Here is a 26,137-nt window from a genome sequence, read left to right on the forward strand (position 1 = left end):
GTTGCCGTTTTCCCTCCAGCTTTGTTGAGGTATACATTAAGCATTTCTTAAAGGCCTTGTACTTTTCTGGTGAGTTAGGGCTGTTGTTCTCCCTACATGGTGAGAGTAGTAGGCACCGACTAAACCCACTTCCAGGTGTGCTCTCCTCGCCTTGGATTTCCTATTTCAAGAATGACCTGGGACCTCTCTCTCGAACGAACTCCGTATGCCTTGCTCCTGGGCTTAGCTCGCCTCTCCCACTGCCTTGGACTTCCTCCCTCATAATGCGAGAGCCCACAGTCTCCTTTAGAGTCAACTCTGTGGTAAACAAATGCTCATATTCCCCCAGACTCCTCAACCAAGCGGACTCCTCTCTTCCCAGTTTAACTAAAACTTGGCACTTCCCTACAGACATTGTCTCTCCTCCAGGCTTCTCAATTAGTAAACACTCTTTCTTCCACCACCCAGAAATGTCTCATCAGGAGCTCATGATCTAGGGGCATACAGACAAGTACTCAAACTTTTACAACCCATGTCATTAGAGCTGCACAGAGGGTAGAAAAGAAAAGGTACAGACAGGAGGGCCCAAAACCCAAACTTGGACATCAGAGAAGTATCCCAATAGAAAGCGGCATCAAACTTGATAAACAAAAATGTACAGAACTTAGACAAACAAAGAAGGGGAGAAAGTTTCAACTACTTGGAAAAAACATCGTATTTTAAAGGCACAAATCCCATCAAATTCATTCCTTGCTTAAAATCTTCAATTGTTACCCATTTTTTAAATCCGTGTAACTGTAGGAGGGAACACTGTTATCCACCATTTTATCCCCACTAGGCTCATAGTAGGAATTTGATAAATATTCGGCAATACCAAAAATTAACATAAAAATACAAAAAGAATTAACAAGACATCCATAGGTGAAACATTAAAAGCACAAAACAATGTAATTGGCTAAATTCCCTAGAAAACTATTATTTCTTCTTATAATAGAACTAGCATTTGTGTAACGCCTAGTGCAGTGTCACTTGCATAGTCGGTACTTAATAAATGTTTGTTGAATAATACATGTAGCGTTTGGTAATTAAGGCACTTAAATTATAATATTCTGTAATCTTGTATCTTGTTATTCAATGTCTCCATGAAACAAACAAACAAACAAAAAAACTGATGTTCTTAAAGGGTAAGTAAATTTCACAAGATCTCTCAAGTAGTAAGCAGTAAAGTTACAACTAGATCTTATGGCTTCCTGTGGCAACATCTATGCCCTTTTCAAGGAACACATAGAGTCTAGATGCATGTAAATTGTAGCATCAGGGAAGACTTCACACAGGTGAAAATTGATCTGGGTCATGACAGATCAGTAGCATTGGGATAGACCGAAAGTGCAGCAAAGCAGGATTTTCTAGTGAGAGGACCTGCATGAACACAGGAATGGGAACAGGGACAACATGTGTCTTTCAAGGGACAGAAAGAATGTTGGTCCACTTTAGGCAGAGGGTCCACATCACTGCAGAAACTTCTTATTCAAAGATCAATTGAATTCAAAGCACTGAATCCAAGTGGCAAGTCTTTCTCCGTAATAATTGGAACAGCATCAAATTGACTCTGATTACAGGTATCCATGGCAAAAAGGAAACACGTTAACTTTCAGAAAGGAGAAAGTTCACCAGCTTCTCTCCTTCTACTCCAAGGCTGTGCAAGATGGTGATGCACATTTATCGTGCTGGGTGTGTGTGCTCAGGTCCTAAAGTGAGTCACCCACTAGTAGGACCAGAAGAAGACGTCTATTTCCCCAGACAAAGTTGTGTGAACCCACTGCAATTTATTGACACCCAGAAGGCCTTGAACAGACCTTAGAGCAGTATTATAAGCTTATCTGCCTGCAGATCCTAATAGGTTAAGAAGCTTCTGAGACAAAACTAGAGAACCAAGAAGGTGGCAGAACAAGAATTAAAGATTTTCATGAGAAGCTGGCACTGCCTGGGGCTCAGCAACTGGTGCATGTGGCTGGGAATGGGAGCAGATGGGGGAGGGAAGTGGACACCTTCTGAATAAGCATGCAGAATTTGTTGGAGCTCATAAATGTCTAAACTGATATTCCATGTCAGTTGCATTTACACTAGCTTCTTCTCAATTTTGAATAATTTCTTCATGCTTTATAGGGAAACTAAGACTTTCCTGGCACTAAATTTTTTAAGCTTACATTTCAGTGACTTTATATTTTATAACTTCGACTTCCTTATTATCCAAGCCGTACTTGCACACAGATAAAGTATGGCATAAACTGCAGTAGAGCAAAAAGGAAAGAACGAAATTCATCTGCAATCCCAGCACCGAGAGATAAGTATAGTCCACTGGGTATGTATTTTTCCAGAATCTTTGCATAATTTTAAAAATAAAAATAAGATCAAACTGTGCATACAATTTTATTTTATTTTACTAATGTATTTATATATTTTAGAGACAATGTCTCCCTCTGTCGCCCAGGCTGGAGTGTACTGCCCTGATCATAGCTCACTGCAGCCTCGAACGCCTGAGCTCAAGCAATCCTCCTGCTTCAGTCTCCTGAGTAGCTGGGACTATAAGCACATTAGCTAGCTGCCATGCCTAGCTAGTGTTTTTGGCTTTTGTGGAGATGGGGTCTCACTATGTTGCCAAGGCCAGCCTCAAACTCCTGTTCTCAAGCCTTCCAAAGTGCTGGGATTACAGCCATGAGCCACCTTGTCCAGCCTGTATATTTTATATTATATATGCTGATTTTTTTGCAAGACTCTCCAATATGCTGATTTTTAATTTCACAGTACAACATTTAGCATCTCTTCACATCAATAAATAGTCATCAGCAGCATTGTTTTTATAGTCAGTGTTCTATTGTATTGGTGTCACTGGTGACCCATTGTTTGACATCTAAGTTGTGTCCAATCATCAGATATTATAACCATAAATGATGCTTTGGTGAGTCTTTGCATGCATCCTGAATTATTCCCTCAGGGCTCATTGCCCCTTTCCAGCTTCTCCCTGCTTAAAGCTGCTTCACTCTTGCTCCTCTTTGTGGCCAAACTGAACATCTTTGGGTTTTCTGAACTTGTCACACTCTGTTTGCCTCTGTGCTTTTGTACATCCTCATTCCACTGCCTAGCACACTTTGCACTGACTAAGCATCCTTGTCCATTCATCTTTTAGATCTCAACAGAGACATCACTTCCTCAGATGAGTTTCCTCTGACACCCACCTCTACCACAGACCGAGTCCGCTGCGCCTCTTATGTCACCACCATCACCCGCTCTTCATTCTGGTAGGGCAGGAAGCAGCCTGTATTGTAGCATCCTGTTGGCCCGTCTTTTTCCTTCACTAAGCTGTAATGTCCACAAGGCTAGAAACCATGTCTGCCATGGTCAATGTACCCAGAACAGTGCCCAGCACATGATAGGTACTCCATGAACATCTGTTTAACCATCAATAAATACCTTCCTCACTATAAAACTGCTGCATCAAAGGCATGCCCTTGTTAAGTCTTGTGACACACACTGCTCCCTGGAAAAGCCTTGCCTCTGCGATTTACCTCTCCTCCCACAGTGTGTGAGGGTGCACATTTCCCCACATCTTGGATAGTCTTGCAAAAAATTCTGAGAAGACTTTCTTTCCATGGGGCTTTATTTAAGGAGCATCGACTAGAATGATGTGCAGTGGGTTATTCACGAGTCTCAACGCAGTGGGGTATAAACATGAAAATTAATTTTTTCTATTCACTGCTTTCTGCTGTGTTCTGTCAAATCCCTTTTCCCCATCACTTGATATTTTGGGCAGAAAGTGAATAAATATTCCTGTCACTTTCAGTTACTAAAAACTCAGTCCATTCCATTTAAAACTCTAAATTCATATCTGATTCAAAGCTCTTCCTTTTGTCAATGCCCCAAACCCCAGGAAGACTGTGGCTTTAGGGACTTGGAGGTGGGGGAGCAGCATGGTCTCCTCCGTCACTTCTCCTCCTCCTCCTCCTCCCTCCTCTGGGTCTAGCAGTTCTAGACTTGGGGGCAGGAAGAAAGGATGGGGAGGTAGGAGGCATCTCAGCATGGTCGAGGGTCTGTGGTGGTGAGGAGGCATCTCTGATCTCAGCCTGGCTCAACCTGGCTCTGTGGGAGGTTGGTGGACCCCACTGAGTGGCAGTCTCCACATGGAGGGTGGGGTCTTTTTATGGAGCAATGTTCAACTCAACCCGGCTCTCCTCTCCTAGAAGGACCCACTTGAAAAGGAGGTGGTAATGCCCCCCTTTAACATGCGCTGTGCCCCCCTCTCTCTGAGTGGTGCCTTCCCGACTTATTCTGGCAACCAGCTGGACAGCCCACAGCTCCTGCCATTCCATTCCATGCCCCTTGTGTGGAACCACAGGCAATGCTATGGACTTCCTCTGTGTTCTCCAAGGGCTGCTGAGACCCAGGATGGGGTAACCCCAGTGCTTCTTTGCCAGGCCCTCTGCAGCCCCTTCGCCCTCCACTGGCATGGGCCATCTCCACAGGCCTCTTAGAGAGTCTCTAGAGCAGAGTGCCAGTGCAGTGGTCTCTGTGATCATGTGTGTCTTCCCATGGGGAGATAAGGGAATTGCCCCCACCAACAACACTGTAAGATTGCAGCTCTGGTGCCATCTCCCCATACCATTCCCCAGTCCTCACTTGATATCTGCAAGAGTGAGGAGCAGAAGGCAGGATGGAGAGTGGCTTGAAGCGGGCAAGTCAGTTCTGCAACCTGTGGTTTACAAACCACATTGCCAGGACATGTTAGCCCTGCTCCTGGGCAGCTGTCTTTAGAATGCAGGCTTCCTCAGTGCCTCTTCTTCTCTGCTTTGGTTTGGGCCTTAGCCACAATTCTGGGACACCAGAAAAATCCCCCTCATTATTTTGCTGCAGATTTAACAGTCATGATCCTCAACAGTATGGTTACGATAACTGCAGAAATAGATTGCACATGGCTATTTCTTGTAGCAGCACTGGATAAAAGCTAAGGGCAAGACTAGGCAATTTGGTTTAAAAGAAAAATAGCCACATTAAGCAAGAGAGACAGAGCCCAGAGCCCTGTAGTGAGGGAGTGAGGGAGGGTGCAGAGGGGACAATGAGTTGAGTAGGCGTTTGTGTGCCTCTGGGGCCTAGAGAGTCAAGAGACCTCTCTGTCCATTTTTGTCCACTGTCGGGGGCAATTGGATACCTCTTGCAAAGCAGGGAGGGAGAAAGGGACCCCAGTGAAACCCTCTCACCCTGCCTCAGTCCTCCAAATGTCACATCTATCTGAGCTGATGCTCTTACCGAAGCTCCTCCCTCCTCACTGTCACTGGCCAGAACAATCCTTATATTCATTTCCCAGAGCCTGAGCTATTACAGATGACTGAATAGGTGCAGAGGTGCCCGTGGATTGAGAGAGGAATGGCCAGGGATTGTTTCCAGAACCCAGCATCCATGAGAAAAAGCAGCTTGGATAGGATCTCAATGAATAAATCACAGTGCAAGGCCCTCCCAGCTCTCTGGCATGGTCTGTTGAAATAAGATTCTCACTACTGCAATTATAGTCAGAGTGTGGGGAGCCTTGGGATTCATTAGTTTTGACTTCAGCAGCATTGATTTCTTGTTTAGTAATTAGCTCACCAGGGCCCCTGATGGCATAATCTCTTCATTTACATAATTAAGACATAAATCTTGAGCCTGGATAGTAGCCAGGGCACTGGGGACTGGACACCAAGGGCAGCAGGTGTTTGACAGCCACCACATTCTCACCAGCTGATCTCATTGGCCTCTGTGACTTCAGTGGGCAAAACTTCTTAGATACATATTTTTGAAGACTCATGCCAAGGAAATCAATCCATTTAAACTAGGTTTAGAGAAAGGCTGTGATGATTTTAAAATATGCTCATAATTCCTTTGATATGTCTTCCTTCATCAGGTGGAATCTAATTCCCCTTCCTTCCAATGTGGGCCAGATTTAATACCATGCTTCTAATGAGCAGAATAGGGCAGAAGTGATGGTGTATGATTTCAGAGTCCAAAAGGCATCACTGCTGCCACATCCATCTCTCTCTCTCTCTCATTACTTGTTCTAGGGAAGCTGACTGCCATGTTGTGACGATACTCAAGCAGCCTGCGGACAGCCAACATTGGGGAAACGGAGGCCTCCTATTGAGGGCCAGCACCAACTTGCCAGTCATACAAATAAGCCCCCTTAAAAGCAGATCCTCCAGCTCCAGCCAAACATTCAGATGACTGCAGACCTGGCTGACTTCTTGATTACCACCTCAAGGGAGACCCCACATCAGAAACACCCAGCTAAGCCACTCTCAAATTCCCGACCCACAGAAACTGTGAGGATAATAAACATTTATTGTTCTTTTAAGCCACCGAGTTTTAAGGTAATTTGTTACACACAATCAATAACTAACCCAGAGGGCATTTCTCATTCCAATGCTGCTTCCGCAAGGAAGAAATGGTCTGATATCAAGACCAAGACAACTGAAACTGTTCATATTCTTGACCAAGCAATTTCTGTTGTAAGAATCTATCTTATACAAATATATTTAAAATGTAAACACGCACACAAATATGCAAAATTCTTGTGTAAATGTGTTCATTGCAGCACCCTCTGTAATAGTAAAACAGAAAGCAATTAATGTTTTCATTAATAGAGCTCAATTAAATAAATTATGGAGAAAATGGAATAATTCTATGTAAGCATTAAAAAACTGAATTAACAATAAAAAATAAAATTCTATATAAGCATTAGAAAAATTGAATTAATAATAAAAAACAAAATTCCTGCACTCCAAGTCCAGATGGCTTAACCAGTGGGTTTACCAGCGATTTATGAAAGGAATACTCAAATATTTATACAAACAGTCATGAGGAATTTAAAAAATGAAAGAACACTTCTCAACTTAAGCAATGACTTTGACTCCAAACCCTGATGGAAATCTTGGAGAAAAATAGAAAGTATAAGCAAACTTGATCTACAAACATAGGTGCAAAAATTTTCCACAAAAATTTTAGAAGCTAATGTAACCATAAATAAATAGAGTTTAATGCAGAAATGCAAGGCTGATTCAGCCTTAGAAAAAAATCAAAGTGATTTGCCTTATTAATAGGAAAAGGAAAAAATTATATGATTATCACAATACATGTAGAAAAATCATTTCATAAAATGCAACTTTCATTTATAATTTTAAGGAATAATCTCTTAGCTGAATAGAAATAGAGAGGGTGCTTTCTTAATGTACTAAAGAATATCTATAAAAATAAATACAAGGCAGAGACATGTGATCTAACAACAGCAGTCCAACATTGTGCTAGAGATCATCTCCAGTGCATTAAGGCAATACAAACAAATAAAAAGTACGAAGACTGTAAATAAAGAAGTAAAACTATCGCTATTGACTGACAACATTATTGTGCACCTGGAAAATCAAAAGGAATTTTAATTTAAACTATTAGCATTAATAAGAGACTTTGGTAAGTTTGCTGGCTATAAAATTAATAGTTTTAAAAACAATGATATTTTTGTATATCAGCCACTAACAGAAAATACAATTTATAAAAGGAACCTTTCATAATAGCAACAAAAAAAATAGCAGTACATAGGAATCCAGCTATCTTCCATTAAGCTAGACATTAATGGGTTTTGCAAAAATGTAAGACAATGTCAGTACTCTCTGTGTGATGAATCTTTAAATCATCATTGGGAGAACTAACATCTTTACAATATTGAGTCTTCTAATCTATAAATGGGATATATAGCTCCAGTTATTAAATCTTTTTAATGTCCTTCAATGAAGTTACAGAGCTTTCTTTGTAGAAGCCTTCTCCTTCTTAGATATTTTCTTGATATTTTTTGATGCTACACAGAATACTTTTAAAAAGTACTCAAGTCAAGATTCAATATAATTGATAACTTTTCCTGCTTATTAATGAATATTTTTTTCTTTTCCAGATGGAGTCTTACTCTGCTGCCAAGGCTGGAGTGCTATGGCGCAATCTTGGCTCACTGCAACCTCCACCTCCCAGATTCAAGCGATTCTTCTGCCTCAGCCTCCCAAGTAGCTGGGACTACAGTCACGTGCCACCATGCCCAGCTAATTTTTGTGTTTTTAGTAGAGGCAGGGTTTCACCATATTGGCCAGGTTGGTTTCAAACTCCTGACCTCATGATCCGCCTGCCTTGGCCTCCCAAAGTGCTGGGATTACAGGCGTGAGCCACCGCACCTGGCGTTAAAGAACTCTCTTAAGTGAAATTGGCATTTTTTAAACTGTGGCACATTGTGGTGGATAATATGATGACTACTAGTACAGTCTGGTACCACGACCTTGATTCATGCTAAGGCATCAGCAGTTTTGCCACCACTGTTTTTGCACCATCAGTGCAACCGTCAACTTGGTGAAAAGAGCAAACAATGTCTTATAAAAAGTTTTCATCTCACGAATGTCTTAGGGATCCCTAGAGGTAGCACATATACTTTGAAAACCACTGCTGCAGAAAAATGAATGTCCATGTGCACCAGGAAACATCCATACGAATGTTTGCAGAACATTGCTTAAAGTAGCCGTGAACTGGAAATAACCTGAAAGTTCTTTGGCTATAGAATTGATAAATGAACTATTCTTACCAATGAGAATTAATAAATAAGCTGTACTCACCAATACCAATGAAAATCAAATTGTCGGCATTGCAGGTATGGCGACTCATGCCAGTAATCCCAGCGCTTTGGAAGGCCAAGGTGGAACGGTTGCCTGAGCACAGGAGTTCAAGACCATGCTGGGCAACATAGCAAGATCTTGTCTCTACAAAAAAAAAAAAAAAAAAAAAAATTTTAATTAGTTGGGCACAGTGGTGTATACCTGTAGTCACAGCTATTCAGGAGGCTGAGGTGGGAGCCTGGCTTGAGCCCAGGAATTCGAGGTCTCATTGAGCTGTGATTGCATCAGTGCACTCCAGCCTAAGTGCAGACTAACAGACTGAGACCCCAACTTAAAAGAAAAATGATAATTGCTAACCGCTATATGAAACAGTATGCAGTAATCCCGCAAGCAAGAGGTCCCTGCTGGTGGCACCTGGATGGCACATCTGAGGCCTCAGGTGTTCCTAGGGATTATGAAGAGAGAGAACAGGCTTTATTCTCCTTAGATCCAGATAAGAGTCAAGTTTCCAGCAACAGAGGACCAGATTTTTATTTCCTTGAGCCTGGAGAAAAGATGAAGATTTTTTATGGTTTTCAGAGAGGTAAGGTGAGCTTAGCCAGCAGAATATGGTGAATCTGCTTGGACAGGGACTGTAGCTGCCTGTGTTATTTGGTTCTAAAAAGGAGAATTTATCCAATCCTGCTGTTTCTGATCATCCAGGAGGACAAGTGCACTGGTGGAATTTCTCCAAGGACTTTATATTAGTAGACTTAGGTGCAAGAAAATATCCCCTCAACCTTTAACAGAAGATAATGAATTATCTGTTCAATCATCTCTGATTCAAATAGGCAGAAATCATTGCGTGTTCCACTATTTGTCAATTTAACACCATCAGTAGAATCCCCACCAACCTGCCCTCTGTGAAGATGAAGGAATCGTAAACCATGAGAAGGCAAAGCAATATTACAGATCTTTTAAGGGCACTCTGGAAGGGCTGATGGATGAGACATATGAGAATATTAATTTTAAAAAGTGGTGAGGGCAGTCAAGGAGACACAGTGTGAGCACAAAGGGATGTTCAAAAGCTAACAACAAAACAAGAAAACCCTAAATATTTAATAGATTAAAGTAAACTGAGGAGCAGGGAAGTCACTACTGAGAATCACATTGGAGATCTAGGAAATCAAGGGAAATGCTTCAAGGAACAGAGCCAAGGCACAAAAACGAATTAATAAAAGAAAAAGATCATCAGCTTGGAAAAAAATCTGGGCACCTAATAAGCAAAAAATAGAAGATTCAGAAGGAGAAGAGAGGAACGAATGAAGAAGACAATTTCTCCTGAGCTTCAGATAGACTTGAATTCGCAGATTGAAAGCATATAGAAAATTCAACTCAAGACTGATGAAAATAGATTCATACCTATAAATAACCTAGTGAAATTCCTAAAATATAATATTGAAACTTCTCATAGGGCGAAAAAAACATTAGCAGTTTCCAAATTGGGTAGGTAGGGAGTAGGAAACATGCATGAAAGAGAATCAGACTAGCATAAGATTTCTCATTTGCAACGCTGCAATTAGAAGGCAGCAGAAATTACCTGGGCATGGTGGCACACGCCTGTAGTCCCAGTTACTCAGGAGGCTGCTTGAGCCTGGGAAGTTGAGGTTGCAGTGAGCCATGATTGCACCACTGCACTCTAGCCTGGGAGACAGAGTGAGACCTTGTCTCGAAAAAAAGAAAGAAAGAAAGAAAGAGAGAGAGAGAGAGAGAGAGACAGAAAGGAAGAAGGAAGGAAGGAAGGAAGGAAGGAAGGAAGGAAGGAAGGAAGGAAGGAAGGAAGGAAGGAAGGAAGGAAGGCAGGCAGCAGAATGACAACGGTTCTAGAAACCACCAAGGTTCATCTTGAGAGAGACAGATATGTGGAAGTATGCAAATAATGGAAAAATGATTTTAGTGTCATAGTAGAAGTTATCAGTGCAATTATGACTGTTAGGAATGGGAGCATAATCAACAACAAAATCAGAAAGCATAATAAAACATCACAATGAACAGGAATAAGAAAATAAGCAGAAATTCAACTAGACCAAATATATGAATATTCCTGCATTTGCCTTCCCAATATTCATTTCTCCCTTCTTCTGCTAACGTTACCCAGATGTTCTTTTCACTCAACAAACAATAATGCAGCACTTGCTATTGGTACCAGGTGCTTTTCTAAGTTTTTCACAAATATTAACTTTTTAAATCCTCCTAATAGTTCATTTTACTAAGAGGGACAAAAAGAAGGTGGAAATAGGCACTTGACCCAAGATGAACAAACTGTGAGCGCTTTATTGAATGTTCTGCTTGAAATATTGTTAAAAAGATACTTTCTTGGCCGGGCACGGTGGCTCACGCCTGTAATTCCAGCACTTTGGGAGGCCAAGACGGGCAGATCATGAGGTCAGGAGATTGAGACCATCCTGGCTAACATGGTGAAACCCCGTCTCTACTAAAAATACAAAAAAAAAATTAGCCTGGCATGGTGGCGGGCGCCTGTAGTCCCAGCTACTCGGGAGGCTGAGGCAGGAGAATGGCGCAAACCCGGGAGGCGGAGCTTGCAGTGAGCCGAGATTGCGCCATTGCACTCCAGCCTGGGTGACAGAGCGAGACTCCGTCTAAAAAAAAAAAAAAAAAAGATACTTAGATACTTTCTTCTCCCTGGGATTCCTAAGCAGATGAAATCTAAGGTTGGACTTGCTGGTGATCAATCTTCAATCTTTGCTTTCCCACAGGGAGAACCTGTCTGTGTCTGAAGCTAGAAGAGGAAGATATCTAAACTTCAAATATATCCCTGATGGTATCACTTAAGCACTTGGGTTCAGCCTTGCCTGGTTCCACCTTTTGGACTTTCCATATTTCAGGCACCAATTACTGCTTTTGGTTAAAAGTTGGGTTCATCATTTGCAACAGTAGTCTTGACTATATTGTCAGCGAAATTAGAGAAAAGTAAAAAGAAGAAAATGACAACAGAAAATAAACTGCAAATGTAAAAAACATTTAAAATAAGTAATATGAAATAAAATGCACTGTGAAAACAATAATATGAAATGTAACGCACTAAATGTAAATTGCCTAAATTTTCCTATTAAAATACAGAGATTTTAAGATTGAATTTTAAAATACATTCAGTTAAATTTTGATGAATAAATATGCAGAAAATATGATGACAAAGAAAATTTGAAATGGTTGAAAATAAAATATCAGGCAAATGCAAGCAAAAAGAAAGGCAGTCATGGCAACAATAATATCAAATAAAATGGAATTAAGATCTGGGACAAAAACAGAACAGTTATAATGATAAAAGGCATAGTCCATGAAGAAGATATAATAATCATTAAGTTACTGGTACAAACAACATAGCAGTCAAATCTGAAAATTTTTTTAACTCCTATAATAATAAGAAAAACTAAAATAATGGAATATTTTTAAATATTTATTTTAAATTTGATAGACCAAGTAGAAAAAAAGTAACAATGATAAAAAAGGATTTGAATAATATAATCAAAGGATTTGACAGTTCTAGATACATAAAACATACATTATTTTATGTCAGTTGAAAATTTGCGAAAGTGCATCATGTACTTGGGACAAAGAAAAGCTTAATAAATTCCCAAAATACCTTATAGCAGACCACACACTCAGAAAATCAACTATTAGAAATCTGAAAATCAATAATTAAAAAACTTCCCCTTCTAAGCCAAAACACCTAACAATATAACAACTACTTGAAAGCAAGGAACACTTTTGTGTTTATAATTTCAAATATATCTGGTTGCTTCCTTAAATAATGATTGCATTTACATTTTAAATAAATAATGCTACATATCAAAAGTTATCCAGCACAGCTAAATTCATACTCCCAGAAATTTACAGTCTTAAATCTCTCCTTTTATTATTAATTAAAATAAATAATAAATTGGTTAAGTGTTAAATTCTAAAAATTAGGATGTGTGATAAATAAACCAAAAGAGACTAGAAAAGATATTTTAAAAAGATAAATGTTTAAATTAATGTAATGGAAAACAACAATGGAAATAAGAAGAGTAAACAAAGCCCAAAAGCTTGTTTTTAAGAAAAAAAAACATGAAACAGAATATCTCTGTGTAGATTAAGGAAAAAAGAAAAAAAATATATATATATATACACACACAATATTGGGAATGAGAAGGGGATATAATCACAGATATGCAAGATATGTAATAATATTATGTGCAATAAATGTGAAACTCTAAAGGAAATGATGATTTTTCTGGTCAAATAATAACTATCAGGTCAGGTGCAATAGCTCATGCCTATAGTTCCAGCACCTTCAGAGGCCAAGGTGGGAGGATCACTTGAACCCAGGAATTTCAGATCAGCCTGGGCAACATAGTGAGACCCTGTCTTTAAAAAAAAATTTTTTTTTAATTAGCCAGGCATGACGATATCTGCATTTAGCACCAGCTACTCAGGATGCTGGACCAGAGAATGAGTTGAGCCCAGAAGTTTGAGGTTACAGAAAAGCACCAGATATTTGTGGAAAAAATACTAAAAACTCAATGATATTATCGGGAAAGAGAAAAAGATTAATATATTTAACTATATAAGAATTTTTTCCCTAGATTGTAACAAAGACATTTGTAACAAAGACAATATGTGCAAAGTGAAAAAGAAATGATACACGGAAGATATCTAGAATGATATGTTAAAGAGCTAATGTCCTTAACAGGCAAAGAGGTCTTACAAGCTGATAAGATAGACCAACAGTCAAATATAAACATGGGCAAATGATAAGAACTGGCAATTCACAGAAGAGAAAATTAGATGACCAATAAACTTTCGATCTCATTGTGTTATGGAAATGCAAATTAAAGTGGGTATGAGACATCGCTTTCACTCATTAGATGGGCAAAATTTAAATATATTTGTATTTGATATATAATATAAATTATATAAATGTAATATGTTATGTAAATTTAATATAATATTAAATATACTTTTTTCTGATACCGTCGTCTGTTTTCAAATCTCAAATTACTCTGTAAACTTTGGCAAATCACTATTCTTTCTGTGCCTAAATATCCTCATCTGTAAAATAAGGGTAGAAGTAATGCCTACTTCACAGGATTGTTTGAGGAACAAAAAGCACTTAGAACAAGTAAAGTGCTGAGAACAGTGCACACAGAATAGGCAGCTAGTAAAGTTAGCTCTCATTACTAACAACAGGCCAGGAAGTGGAGTGATGATCACTCTCATTCATTACTCGTGGAGCTGTAAGTTTCTGCTAGCATTTTAGACAGTCAACTGGCAATATATATTAAAATTTTAAAATACACTTACATGGAGAATGAGGTCAGGAATTATCTGGAAAGGGGCATGAGCAAACTTTCTGAAATAATGGTAATGTTCTGTATCTTGATAAAAGTTTGGATTACACCCGTGTTTGCATTTGTCAAAAGTCCCAATGTTTAATAAGATTTAAGCGTTTTATTGTATGTAAATTTTAATCAAAAAAAAAGTAATAAATATAGAAATCTGCTTAATGACACAATTGCTGAAATGCTTAGGGGGAATGTATACTGATGTCCAAATGTTATTCTGAAATGTATCACAAAATAAGTTGGTTTTATGGGTTGAATAGTCCCCTGCCGTGTCTCCTGCCAAAAAAAAAAAAAAATTCTTATGTTGAAGTTTTCATCTCCAGTACCTCATAAGCAACTTTGTTTGGAGATACAGTCTTTACACAGGTCATCAAGTTAAAACGAGGTCATTAGGATAAGCCCAACCCCAATAAGAAGAAATTTGGACACAGAGACAAACTTAGAAAGAAGATTGTGTGAAGAGATGAAGGGAAAAGATAGCCATCTACAGCCAATGGCAGATGCTGGGACAGATCTTGTTTTATAAGCCTCAGAAGGGACCAGCCCTGCTGGCCTCTTAAATTTGGGCTTCTAACCTCCAGAACTGAGACAATAAATTTCTATTTCTTAAGCTACCCAATTTATGGTACTTTGCTACAGTAGCCCTAGCAAACTGATGCAGCTAGTTTGATGGATGGTTAGAGGTTTAGATAGATAGACAGATAAGTAATAAAGCAAGTTTAATAAAATGTTAATGATCGGTAGAATCAAGGTGCTGGGTTTATGAATGTTCGCTGTGAAATTCTTTCAACTTTGCTGCATGTTTGAAATGTTTTAAATGTTGGCAGGAAAAGAAAGCATTACAAAATGTTCTCTTAGAACAAAGAAAAGTCAACTCTTACAAACTGTTGCTCCTTTTCTAGAAGTTCCAGGATTCTATCATTGCACAGAAGAAATCAAACACCTTCACATGAGCAACCAGCACAGCAACAATGGCACTTAACACGCACAGACGCAGCCTTACATCTTGACTCAGAAATTACACTTTGGAGACTGTTTTATAAAAATACAAATACCAGCCAGGCACGCTGGCTCACACCTGTAATTCCAGCACTTTGGGAGGCCGAGGTGGGTGGATCACCTGAGATCAAGAGTTCAAGACCAGCTTAACCAACATGGTGAAACTCCATCTCAACTAAAAATACAAAAATTAGCTGGGTGTGGTGGCAAATGCCTGTAATCCCAGGTACTTGGAAGGCTGAAGCAGGAGAATCACTTGAACCCAGGAGGTGGAGGTTGCAGTGAGCCAATACTGTGCCACTGCACTCCACCCTGGGCAACAAGAGTGAAACTCTGTCTTAAAAAAAAAAAAAAATATATATATATATATATATAAAATATATATGTACATAAGTATGTATTTGCTTATTTCACTATTGTCTGTAATGACCAAAAAGGAAAAGAAAAAAACTGGAAACCAAGTGACTATCCATTAGCAGAAGATTGGTTGACTAAATTGTGGTTCATTTGTGAAATACTATCTTGCTGTTGTTTGAATGAGTTAAACCTACTGTATATTGTTTGATCCACACTCTTAGCCACCGCCCAATACTGTGTCCCAACAAAACCCATATTAGAAAGAGTATTTCACTTTTACAATCAAGGTCTAATACAGACATAGTTTTAAAAGATGAAAGAAACAGGTCATCCCTCTGCTGAGACTCTTGCTGTAGTCTAGTGGCCTTACTCTCCAGGCACATTCCTGCACCCCAGCCATTTAGAACAGGGAGACTAGACACCCAGGACTAGCCAGAACTGCCTTCTCCAAGGTCAGGCAGCAGAAACAAGGGAGGGTCCTGGAGTCAGGCCAGGTAGGCAAGCACAGGGGATAAAATGTCATCAGTTCTTCCTGACAGGTGAGCAGTGGTGGGAATAAAAGTGCAGATGGGATTTGGGTCCAGTGAAGAAACTAGGATTTGCTCATTGAAAACTCAGGTCATATGAGGCCAGCAGAACAAGGAACAGCAGTGGGTTAAGTGAGTAGGAAGACTTTGGAGCCAGAATAACCTCGGTTTGGAAATTCTGGTTGTTCCACAACCAGTGAGGCTAGGCAGCTGCCTCACCCTATTTTTGTCTTTTGTCAAATGGGAATAATGACATTTACCTCCTAGGTGTGATGAGAAGAGTACATGCAGTGATGAGTGTAAAATACACACTGTAGATGCTCAACAGTAACTGCCATCGTTATTCGCATCTGGGTACGTATCCATTCATAGCAGATGCCCAGTAATGGCCACCAGCATCAGCATCGTCACAGTGCTTTCCTCGGCTTCCCTGGAGACAAAAAGAGAGGGAGAAGCTTTCCTCTGCCCTCCTTGCTCCCTGCTCCATAACCCCGGAACCTCCTTCTGTTTCCTCTTTTATTATCTCTGCACGCAGCTGAGGAATGCAGCCTTTAAACAGCCTAAATGGCAGGAAGCCAAGGAAGGAACCATCACAAGAGTGTCCCGGTAATAACTGGCCTTGATTCATTAATGCAAATGGTTTGTGTGTGCACTGTGCTGAAAAAGACATCAGGATTTGGGAACTAAGTTTAGTTTTCTCTTCCAGGGCTAAGTTTTTACTGGTGTGTGTGTGAGAGAGAGAGATGGGGAAACAGAGACAGAGAAAACACACGCACAGAAACAGAGATAAAGGCAGAGCCAGAGACAGAAGGAGGGAGAGAATACTCTTTTGTTTTACCCAAGAGTGGAAGAGGGAGATAGTATCATGAAGTTCAAATGTCATTCGCAAAAACCAGAAGGTGATTACCCTCATGTTCATGCAGATCAATCCGGTAGGTATTTAGATAGAAAATGCTCTGCTCTGATTAGCTATTTGGCTCAGTCATCTAACTCCATTGTGTCATCTGAATCTGGCTAGATAGCTAGGCAGCAGGGGTGGTAGCAGTGGATTGGTAAATGTATAGAACCTGAGGATCAGAGGGTTATTTGTTCATTCCCTCCCAGACAGGGTGAGCCACAGTTACCTCCCAGACAGGAAGAAAGCCTCTTTTTAAAAGATCCTTGATACCTTTCCAATGCTGCTTGTCACTCGGACTCTTTCCAAAGAAAAGAAGTCTCCCAACTTTCTTGTTCACGTGCTCACTCCTCTCAGGATCAAGAAACTCTTCCCCTGAATTTCCATGGTGATTTTATTGCTGTGTTAAACATTCCTTCCTTGATAGAAGCAGAAAACAGGGACGTCCCTCTTCTTTGAATAAACTGTCCCTCACAGAACTGTAGGACATCTTTCTGTCTTCCATGAAAAATGTCCCAATCCCAGACTTCGCAACTTTGCCCTCATCATAAACACACCTCTCTGTCCTGTCCCTGTCTCTTCCACCGCCCTTCAGACCCACTAACACAGCAGAGATGACAGAATAGGCGAAAATAGGCAGCTTGCGTGCAGGATTAGAGTTGGGGTGATGTCTTCTGTTAACTGATGCCGAGTGCTGACTCTCCTGGTATCCACATGGGCCTTGGTCTTTGAGACTAACCTGATTCTTTTATCTCACCTGGTGCTGAACACCCTATTGTCTGCCTGTCATCTGTCTTTTCTTTACAGCCCTCACCTGTTTCCTCACCTGTCTATCACCTTTATTCCCTCACCTGTCTTCAACTTCAAGCCTCTGTTAGCAGCCACAGTGGCCCTGGTATGTAGTCACTGAAAATATCCCTCTCCTAGTAGGCTGGCCAGCCTCTTTCAGCTTTACCACTTCCCTCTCATCACTTCACACTAGGAAGCTGAAGTTAGTTTGGTTTTATCTCCCTTGGCAAAACTGTAGCTCCATGACTCCACGATTCAAGGCAGCTGCCCTGGGTTGGCCTTCTCATTCTGTCTATTGCATAACGAGCTCCTTTGTTCCTGCCTGAGTGTCGACGTTGCTTAAATGTGACAATGCTCCCTTTGTTCTTCTCCTCCCAGTGCATCCGCGTCAGCGGTTCCACACCACACCACCGTGAAAACCAAATCAGCAGAGGCCGTCTGGAAACTGATGAGTGATGCCTCAGAAACTCACCCCAGATACTAAGGAGATGCCCATTATTGGCCCCTTCTTGGCTGTCTCAGAATTGCTTTAGGGCCTTGTCACTTTGTCAGTCACACAGGCAATGAGCTGTTACGTCTCACCTACCTCAGCCGATTTCATGGTCATTTCTGGACTCACTTAACTTTCCCTAGCAATAGATTCCCAAGCAAGACAGTGACCTGAAGAGGTCATTGGATACATCTCCAGCTTCCAGGCTAACCAACTGCCTGTCCACGGTCTAAGGTTACTGTTCCCTTCAACTTTTGTAAAGATCCCGGATGAAGGAGGTATTCTATTCCCATTTCACAGATGAAAAGAATAAGGCTTGGTGAGCACACGAGGCTAGGAAGAGGTGGCACTGGCCAGAAACCCAGATGGGGGGCTCTTTTCACTAGCTTAGAATGGCCCTGCAGAATTAGGAAGAACAGTTTAAGACCATTTTCTCTTCTGCTTCCCAGCTACCCCTGACCAGGAGTAAGAGGGCTTGAAAGAGGGCCCTTGGTCTGAGAAGTAACTGAGTCCCATGATTTAATTCTGTGAAGCAGGGTTCCTTGTGGAATGAGGGCAGAAGGTAAGCACAGCTATTGTATTAGCAGTAAAACCCCAAGATGTTGCAGAGAGCACAGTCCCTGGAAACCAGTGCTTTCCTCTCAATGTCCTAGCATGGGGGAAAGAGAATAGAAGCACTGGTGAAATACTAACTCACGAGTCTCCAGCCCAAGCTGCAGCTCCCCATCGACGTCTTCTAGACAGGAAATCAGCCCAGCAGAGGAGCCTGGAATTGCAGGTGATGATTCCAAGTCTCCCTTGCTAAAATTGCTGGCTTCCCACAGATTTGGATCCCACAACTTAGCTGCCTCACTCTGTGAGATGAGACTCCCTGAGTTTGGTTGAGAGCAGGTCCCCCTCCCTAAGCTAAAGAATTGGCAGGGGCAGTGATATACTTTGGATGTTTGGCCCTCCTCACCCCGCACCCTGACAATCTCATGCTGAAATATAATCCCCAATGTTGGAGATGGGGCCTGGTCAGAAGTGTTTGGATCATGGGAATGGACCCCTCATGAATGGCTTGGGCCATCCCGTTGGTGATAAGTGAGCTCTCACTCTGAGTTCATATGAGAACTGGTCTTTTTAAAGTGTGTGGCACCTTCCCACTATACACACTCACTCTCTCTCACTCCCATTTTTGCCAGGGGAGGTGACTGCTTTTGCTTCAGCTTCTGCCATGAGTAAAAGCTTCCTGAGACCTCCCCAGAAGCAGATGCCAGCACCATGCTTCCTGCACAGCTTACAGCACCATGAGCCAATTAAACCTCTTTTCTTATAAATTACCCAGTCTCTGATATTTCTTTATAGCAACACAAGAACAGCCTAATACAGGGGGTTACCTCCCCCATTTTCACCTGCAGCTCCCTAACATGACTGTTGATGTCTTGATGGAACATGCAGGTTTGGGGGCTGGTTAGCCTGGCAGGTCTTTTTCTTTCCTTTTTTGTTTTCCATTAGCAACAAGAACTGCTGCCATAGCCACGTTTTCTCTCTCTCTCTCTCTCAGCACTTGGAGAAATGCATGGAAACAGGGTCTCCAGCCCTTCAGCCACTCCTACCCCTCCCACCCACCAAAGCACTGCCTGTTCTCCTGTTTGGCAAGAGCATAAAACCAGGCTGACTGGGACTTGCAAGCTTTAATCAGAGAAGGTGGACTGGGGAGGGAGGTGGAGACCTGGGTGGGGTCGGGGGTGGACAGGAGAGATAAAGAAGAGGAGAAAGGATTGTTGAGGAAAAAGTAGGGGAGGGAAGAAGGAAAATGGAATAGAGGGAAGGGGGATACTGACTGATAAAGCAAGGAAGGAGTAAGATGGGAGAGAAGGACAGATAATAACGAGCGCTGTCTGTGGGAGCGCCATTTGTTTCAGAGCTGGGTTGTGCATGTTTCTGGCCCCATGCTCATGCAGGATTGGCTGAAGCTGACAATGGTTTTCCTGGGGGTGACCCAGGCTGAGCAGCAGAAAATAGAAACTGTTCTAATAGTAATTATAACATTAATAAATAAAAGAGACTAATGTCGAGGGTAATTGGGTTGCAAGAAAAACTCACTGCAGTGAGAGAGAAGCCATTTCACTGCCCATTTGACTTCAATTGGTGTCTAGTGAGGGCATTTTAAATGCCTTAGAAATGTAGTGTTTTTAAGCTAGGAGAAACCTCGGGCATCTTAGGGGTTGTTTAACCCCCTCATTTTACAGAGAAGGCTCAGAGAAACTAAATTATTTTCTCAACACCACTCAGGAAGTTAACAGCAGACACTGACCTGGGGGAATCTTGACTTCCAGTTGGAGAAGCAGCTTTATAGAGCTGAGAGTCTGAGGTCTTTGGAGTTAGCTCTGAGTTCCAATCCAGTCCGGCCCCTCTGGCCCAGCAGGAGAGGCTTGCTCCTTTAGAATTTCCTGTAAGGGAAGAGTTTTGAAAAATATTGCAATAGAAAAATGAATGTTTCTCTTTTTTTCAACGTGAGTCTTGGTCAAAAAATGCACTCCCTTGAGTATAGCAGGCACAATCTCTCCTCATGGTGTTGAAGGCACCACAAGGACAAGAACTCTCTAGATTAGCCCAAGATCCCAAAAAACCACAGGTCAGAGGGCATTCTGGATCTTTCAGTGAGAAGAACATATTATAAAGTATTCCACCCCACAACGGGGACTGGACCCTGTTGCCCAAGTTACGTGATGCTTTACCAAGGTTTTCCTTTTCCTTTCCTCATCCCAGGTCTATTCCCATCCCTCCCCATCCATCCACTTCACAGTGTAGGCCCACACTGTCCAATATGGTAGACACTCACTAACATGGCTATTTAAATTTAAATTCATTAAAATTAAATAAAATGTAAAATTCAGTTCCCTGTACTTGAAGAGTGACGTGAAGCCAGTGACTACCATATTGGACAACACAGTACAGAACATTTCTATTACTGCAGAAAATAATAATGAATATTAATGGTATAGGCCCACTTCTGTGGTTTGGTTGTTATGTTTGTCTTAATAGTTCCCACTAAAAATTGCTACAAGCCCAGGCATTGGCTGGTTTGCAGATCCCTGAACTTGAGGACAGCATTGCTTCATATTCCTTCCTGACTGCTCGCTGACTGTTTGTTGAGGGCACCGCAGGTGCGTGCCCCTGAGAGCGGGTCCTGTGCCTCCCTCTGGAGTAGCAGAGTAGGAAGGGGTAACTCCTTGCTGCCTGTAGTGTTCTGACTTGCTGATCTCTTTCTTTCTTCATCTTCATCCCTGACTTTCTCTGTTACTTCCCCATGTCCCTGGTGACTGCAGGTTAAATGGCTTGACCAGTTCTTGAAGCTCCAAGGACCTGCCGGGTTGAGCTCATCATGGGGCTGGGGGATGGGATTGATTACCAAATTCCTAACTGACTCATCCCTCCTCCCCACTTTTCTACTTTCCCTTTCCTCACCAAGACTACAATTTCCAGTCCAATATATGTGCTAACAATGAGAGATCAGCCACAGCTACCTGCAAGTTGGAATCGCAAGACAACAGCCCAGACTCATGTTTCCAGGCAATTACTGGTTTCTCCTAGAAAGAAAGGAAAGGAGAGATAGGGAGGAGGAAAGAGCTTCCTCAAGTGCTGTTTATTTTGCCAACTGAGTGAATGGAAACAAGACTTGTGGAAGATCATACCCACCAATTTCCTCAACCATACAGAATGCTCATCTGTCTTGGCTTCTTTAGTTCTTCTTCCCACCTAAAACTCCTTCTGCTTGCTCAGATGTCTTATTTGTTCACTCATTCATTCACCTAATCATTTTCCTAACCAAAGATTCTGATTTCTGCCTATCAGAAACACCTGGGGAGTCTTTTTCAAAGCACACAAGCCCAAACAATAGCCCAGACAAACCGAATCTGAGTTCATGAATGATGGGATGAGGGCAGGGAGGGAGGCGCACAGAGAGTGGAAGGGGAATAGGGTGTGGGCTTGTATGTTTTGCCAAACATTCTTGAGTTATTCTGTTGTTGGTTCTTGGGTAAGAAGCCCTTCATTCATTTATTCCTTTCTTCATCACTCATTCAGCAACATCCCTTGAATGACAAGGATACGTTAGCTGATGGGCAGACAATGGAGCCGAGGTTCAAATGCATAGGTTCTCAGGCTTGGCTACACAACAAAAATACCTTGAGAATTTTGAATATTCTGATGCCCAGGTCACGTTCCAGAACAATTCATCAGAATCTCTTGAAGGAGGGACCCAGGCATCAGCATTCTTTAAAGTATTTCATGTGACTCTAATATTGCACCATCAGGATGGAAAAAGTCTATGAAGTCATCGTGGGGAGGTTGCACTTAGCCTTGTTGAGGAGATCAACAAAGCTTCCCTATGGATGGACGCAGTCAGAGTGAGCATCCTAGCCAGCTACACATCTTTAGTAGCCTTCATCAAGCAGGGATTAGGGCTGGCAAGATGGAGAGGACTGACCCAAAGCAAGTTGGAAAGGGCAGAGGTCTGAGTGCCATCCAGAGAAGGAAGAAGCCTACCTCAACCCCTCAAGTTGTTCACAGCACAAACTTGAAGTAGCCTCGCCTTATTAACAACATGAAATCTGTTTTGAAACAAGATGCTCCTATGGTCACAGAGATGCCACCATTTCCAGAGGAATGGCCACTGGATGGGAGCAGGGGTGTCTGTCTCTCACCTCATTCCACTATTTTTACTCTTTTGTCAATATCTTTGTCTATGCTTTTCGCAGCATTTTTTGAGCACCTACCCTCAGTCAGGTACCTTGCCAGACACTGGAGACCTAGAAATGAAAAAGACTTGATTCCAGGCCAGGCATGGTGGCTCATGCCTATAATCCCAGCACTTTGGGAGGCCAAGGCAGGTAGATCACTTGAGGTCAGGAGTTCAAGACCAGCCTGGCCAACATGGTGAAACCCCGTCTCTACTACGAATACAAAGATTATCTGGGCATGGTGGCAGGCACCTGTAATCCCAGCTGCTTGGGAGGCTGAGGCAGGAGAATCACTTGAACCCGGGAGGCAGAGGTTGCCGTGTCATTGCACTCCAGCCTGGGTGTCAGAGCCAGACTCCGTCTCGGGGAAAAACAAACAAACAAACAAGGCTTTGTTCCAACCCCTAGTGAGTTCATGATCTTGGGTAGGATGTAAGACCTGGGCATCTGATCTCAGTTTCTTTAACCATACATTGAGCAAACGATGAAGGAAAATCTCTGAGGTTCTAAAAGGCCCTAATGTCATACGCATCTGTGACACTCTGATGGGGGTTAAAATGGAGAGATATCTTTTGCCTCTTAAGCTGACTTTTCTAGGTGGCTGGTGGATCAATAATTTACTTTTTTTGGTGTTTTGAGGCTGGTTCAGCTCTCCACTTCTAGAAATCAAAGTAAATCTAAATCACATGTCCACAACCAAAAATTTGGCTCTGATGAGAGACATGCATTCCGCTGAGCCTGGAGTAGATGTGTGGCAAGACCCAGCCCTTTCACTTTCACTCTTCAGGGATCCCCGTCTCCTGTCTATCCCATCCCAGAAACAGCACCATGTAAGAACTTCTACCTATTGAGGCATTGCCCTGTGCATTTCTACTTACAGAGCAGTTTGTTTATCTATGTTGTGGTGTTCCAAGCCCAAAGCCTGATCAGTTTGCTTCTGCCTAGCAGCTCTTAGAGGTGGCCCCTCCTCAGGAAGTTCTCACAGGCCCTTAAGGGTTTCTCAACGCAGAGTAAGAGCCTTCCAAATGTGAGGGAAAAGTTAGTGGAATTCACGATCTGTTCCGCAGGGCACCAATTTCCTTCTCTTTTATCATACAATTTCCAAAAACCGCAAAAGGAAGGCTATGTTATAGCTGGGGAGGGGGTGGGGGGGGGGGGCAAGAATGTTAGAATGAAGCAAGGACTGGGTTGAAATCCTAGCTTTACTTATAATTAGGCTGAGCCAATATGAAGTTGATGATATTTTTCCATTTTCCACCCACAAAAGCAGTAATTCCATGTTTCAACTCAAAATAACGATTAATTTACACTCTCTATGTCTCAGTTTGTTCATCTGTAAAGTAGGGGTAAAGTTATATATCTACCCGGATTAAGAAGCTCAAATGAGATGAGTAGTAATGTGCCCAGAAAGCATCTGAACATACCCTTTTCATACGAAAATCGAATAGTCCACATCTACTACATGCCAGGCCAGTGGTTCAAAAATGGCAGCCAGCATTATTATAATAGGTTCTTTGACAACATTTTTGACATCAACCTGGTCATCTCTCCTTGTCCTAACCTCAGGCTGCTCCGAAGCCCATGTCACATCCACAGTGGAGAAGGATCTGATGTGGCAAAGGACCTGGGTGGTCCAGACACAGGGTCCTTCTGAACTCTTTTCTTCCCCATGTGTGGAGCTAGAGCAAGCCATGCCCTGTAAGACCCTCAGCCCTCCCTCTGCTGCAAAGGCGATGGTCACTCTTACCCCAGAGCTGATTTTGAGAATTAAAGGATTATGTATATAAAGTGCCTGGTACAGAGCAGAGTAGGTTCTTTATCAGTGGCCTAAGGTCACTAGGGACATGGGGTAGGGACTCTGATAGAAGCAGAAGAAGGGCTCAGGGAGGACAGGGAGGTGGCGGAGCTGAAAGCCAAGAGAAGCTTCCTTACACACACACAGGGACATCACCCTGGGGAGAGGTTTCTGACTTTTGAGACCCTGAGGGAAGGGTCCCCTCCCACTAGAAACTGTACTGGAAAATGAGAGAGAAAAAGTGAGCAACGCGATTACCGTACCCACCGGCAACCAGATGCCGGATCCAGCGAAGGCTGGGAGCCTTAATTGGGGATTAGAGGCGGAACTTTATCGACGCACTGCTTTGGTGGCCTCATTAAAAGCTGGAAAATTCTCCATGCAGGTGCAGTGATGTTTTGTGAAGTGACCTGGAGGCTGGCTAAGCCCTAGGGAGCAGCCTGCCCTGGGTGGACACTGTGGTAGCCTGCCCCCTCTCCTGCCCAGTATGACAGGAGTTTGCCCTTCCCATCTTCACCCTCCTGCAGCACCTGCCCTGAGTGACAGAGAGTGAAGACAGACTCACAAAAAGACTTGGGCCCATTTGGGGCCAGGTGATTGTGTCAGGCAATCCTCGTGTCCCCATATTTCTTGTCTGCCCAGGGGCCACTTGGGCTGAATTTCCATCACAAGTTTAGTAAAACCTCTTTAAAACTCAAAACCTAAAGGTTTATCTTGAAAATGCAAAGGATAATGACCCCTCAAGCTCTATTTCACATGATGGAGGTGGTAAAATCCATCATCTTCTTTGATTCTCATAATGATCCTTAAATGAGGCAGGAGAGGAGATATTGTTCAGAGTTTGCAGAGGTAGAAATTGAAGCTTGAAGATGGGAAAGTTCCAGGGTTGAGACCTGAGTCCAGGTCTTCTAATGCTCCTATTCTGAAGCCCTCCAAGGAAGAACAACAAGGAAGGACAGGAAGGTTCATATCTGTTGACTGGAGCTGGAAGGAGTGACCTTTGTCAGGATCTGTGGACCAGGTGTCCAATGGCCTTTAGCTCTGGACAGGGCAGCATCTCCTCCCATCCTCCTGGTCCTGGGAGATTAACCAATCAGCAAATAATCATGGATTGAGACATATTTTGCTGAAGGTATCATGAAGTTACAAAGAAGGACGATTTCTGCTCTGACTTATAGAGCTCATGGCCTAAATGGGGAGCCAAGACCAGCAGACATTTATGATGAGTAGCGACAGCATCACGTTCAGTTTATTTGAGAGTTTGTCCAATGTCAAAGCACGTTATTACTTGGTGTTATAATCTCCTCTATGTCTGTATATAAAGCATTTGGCTTGATGGGCTCTGGAAAGCATAAATGTGAAGCTTTTATTATCATTATTATTACTTAGATTATTTTTCACTGGACTGCACACTACTTGAGGGTGAAGCTATGTTTTCTTCATCTTTGTGGCCTCTGCACATCATCTTGCATGTTTTGAAGGAAATACAGAATTAATATTTGCAAATGTTGAATGAATGAAGGTCA

The 26,137-nt window shown here is 42.1% G+C and overlaps 1 protein-coding gene across 1 annotated transcript in view; it reads right to left on the reverse strand.

Annotated features, from left to right (window-relative positions):
* DRD2 (dopamine receptor D2) overlaps positions 1 to 8,670 on the reverse strand; it is a 91,366-nt gene extending 82,696 nt beyond the window's left edge. Inside the window, exon 1 of the mRNA XM_038005189.2 lies at positions 8,649 to 8,670. The gene's annotated coding sequence lies outside the window, so the exon portion shown is untranslated. The remainder of the gene's footprint in view (positions 1 to 8,648) is intronic.
* Between the last annotated feature and the right edge of the window lie 17,467 nt (positions 8,671 to 26,137).

Source organism: Chlorocebus sabaeus, chromosome 1, assembly GCF_047675955.1.
Source record: "Chlorocebus sabaeus isolate Y175 chromosome 1, mChlSab1.0.hap1, whole genome shotgun sequence".
NCBI lineage: Eukaryota > Metazoa > Chordata > Mammalia > Primates > Cercopithecidae > Chlorocebus > Chlorocebus sabaeus.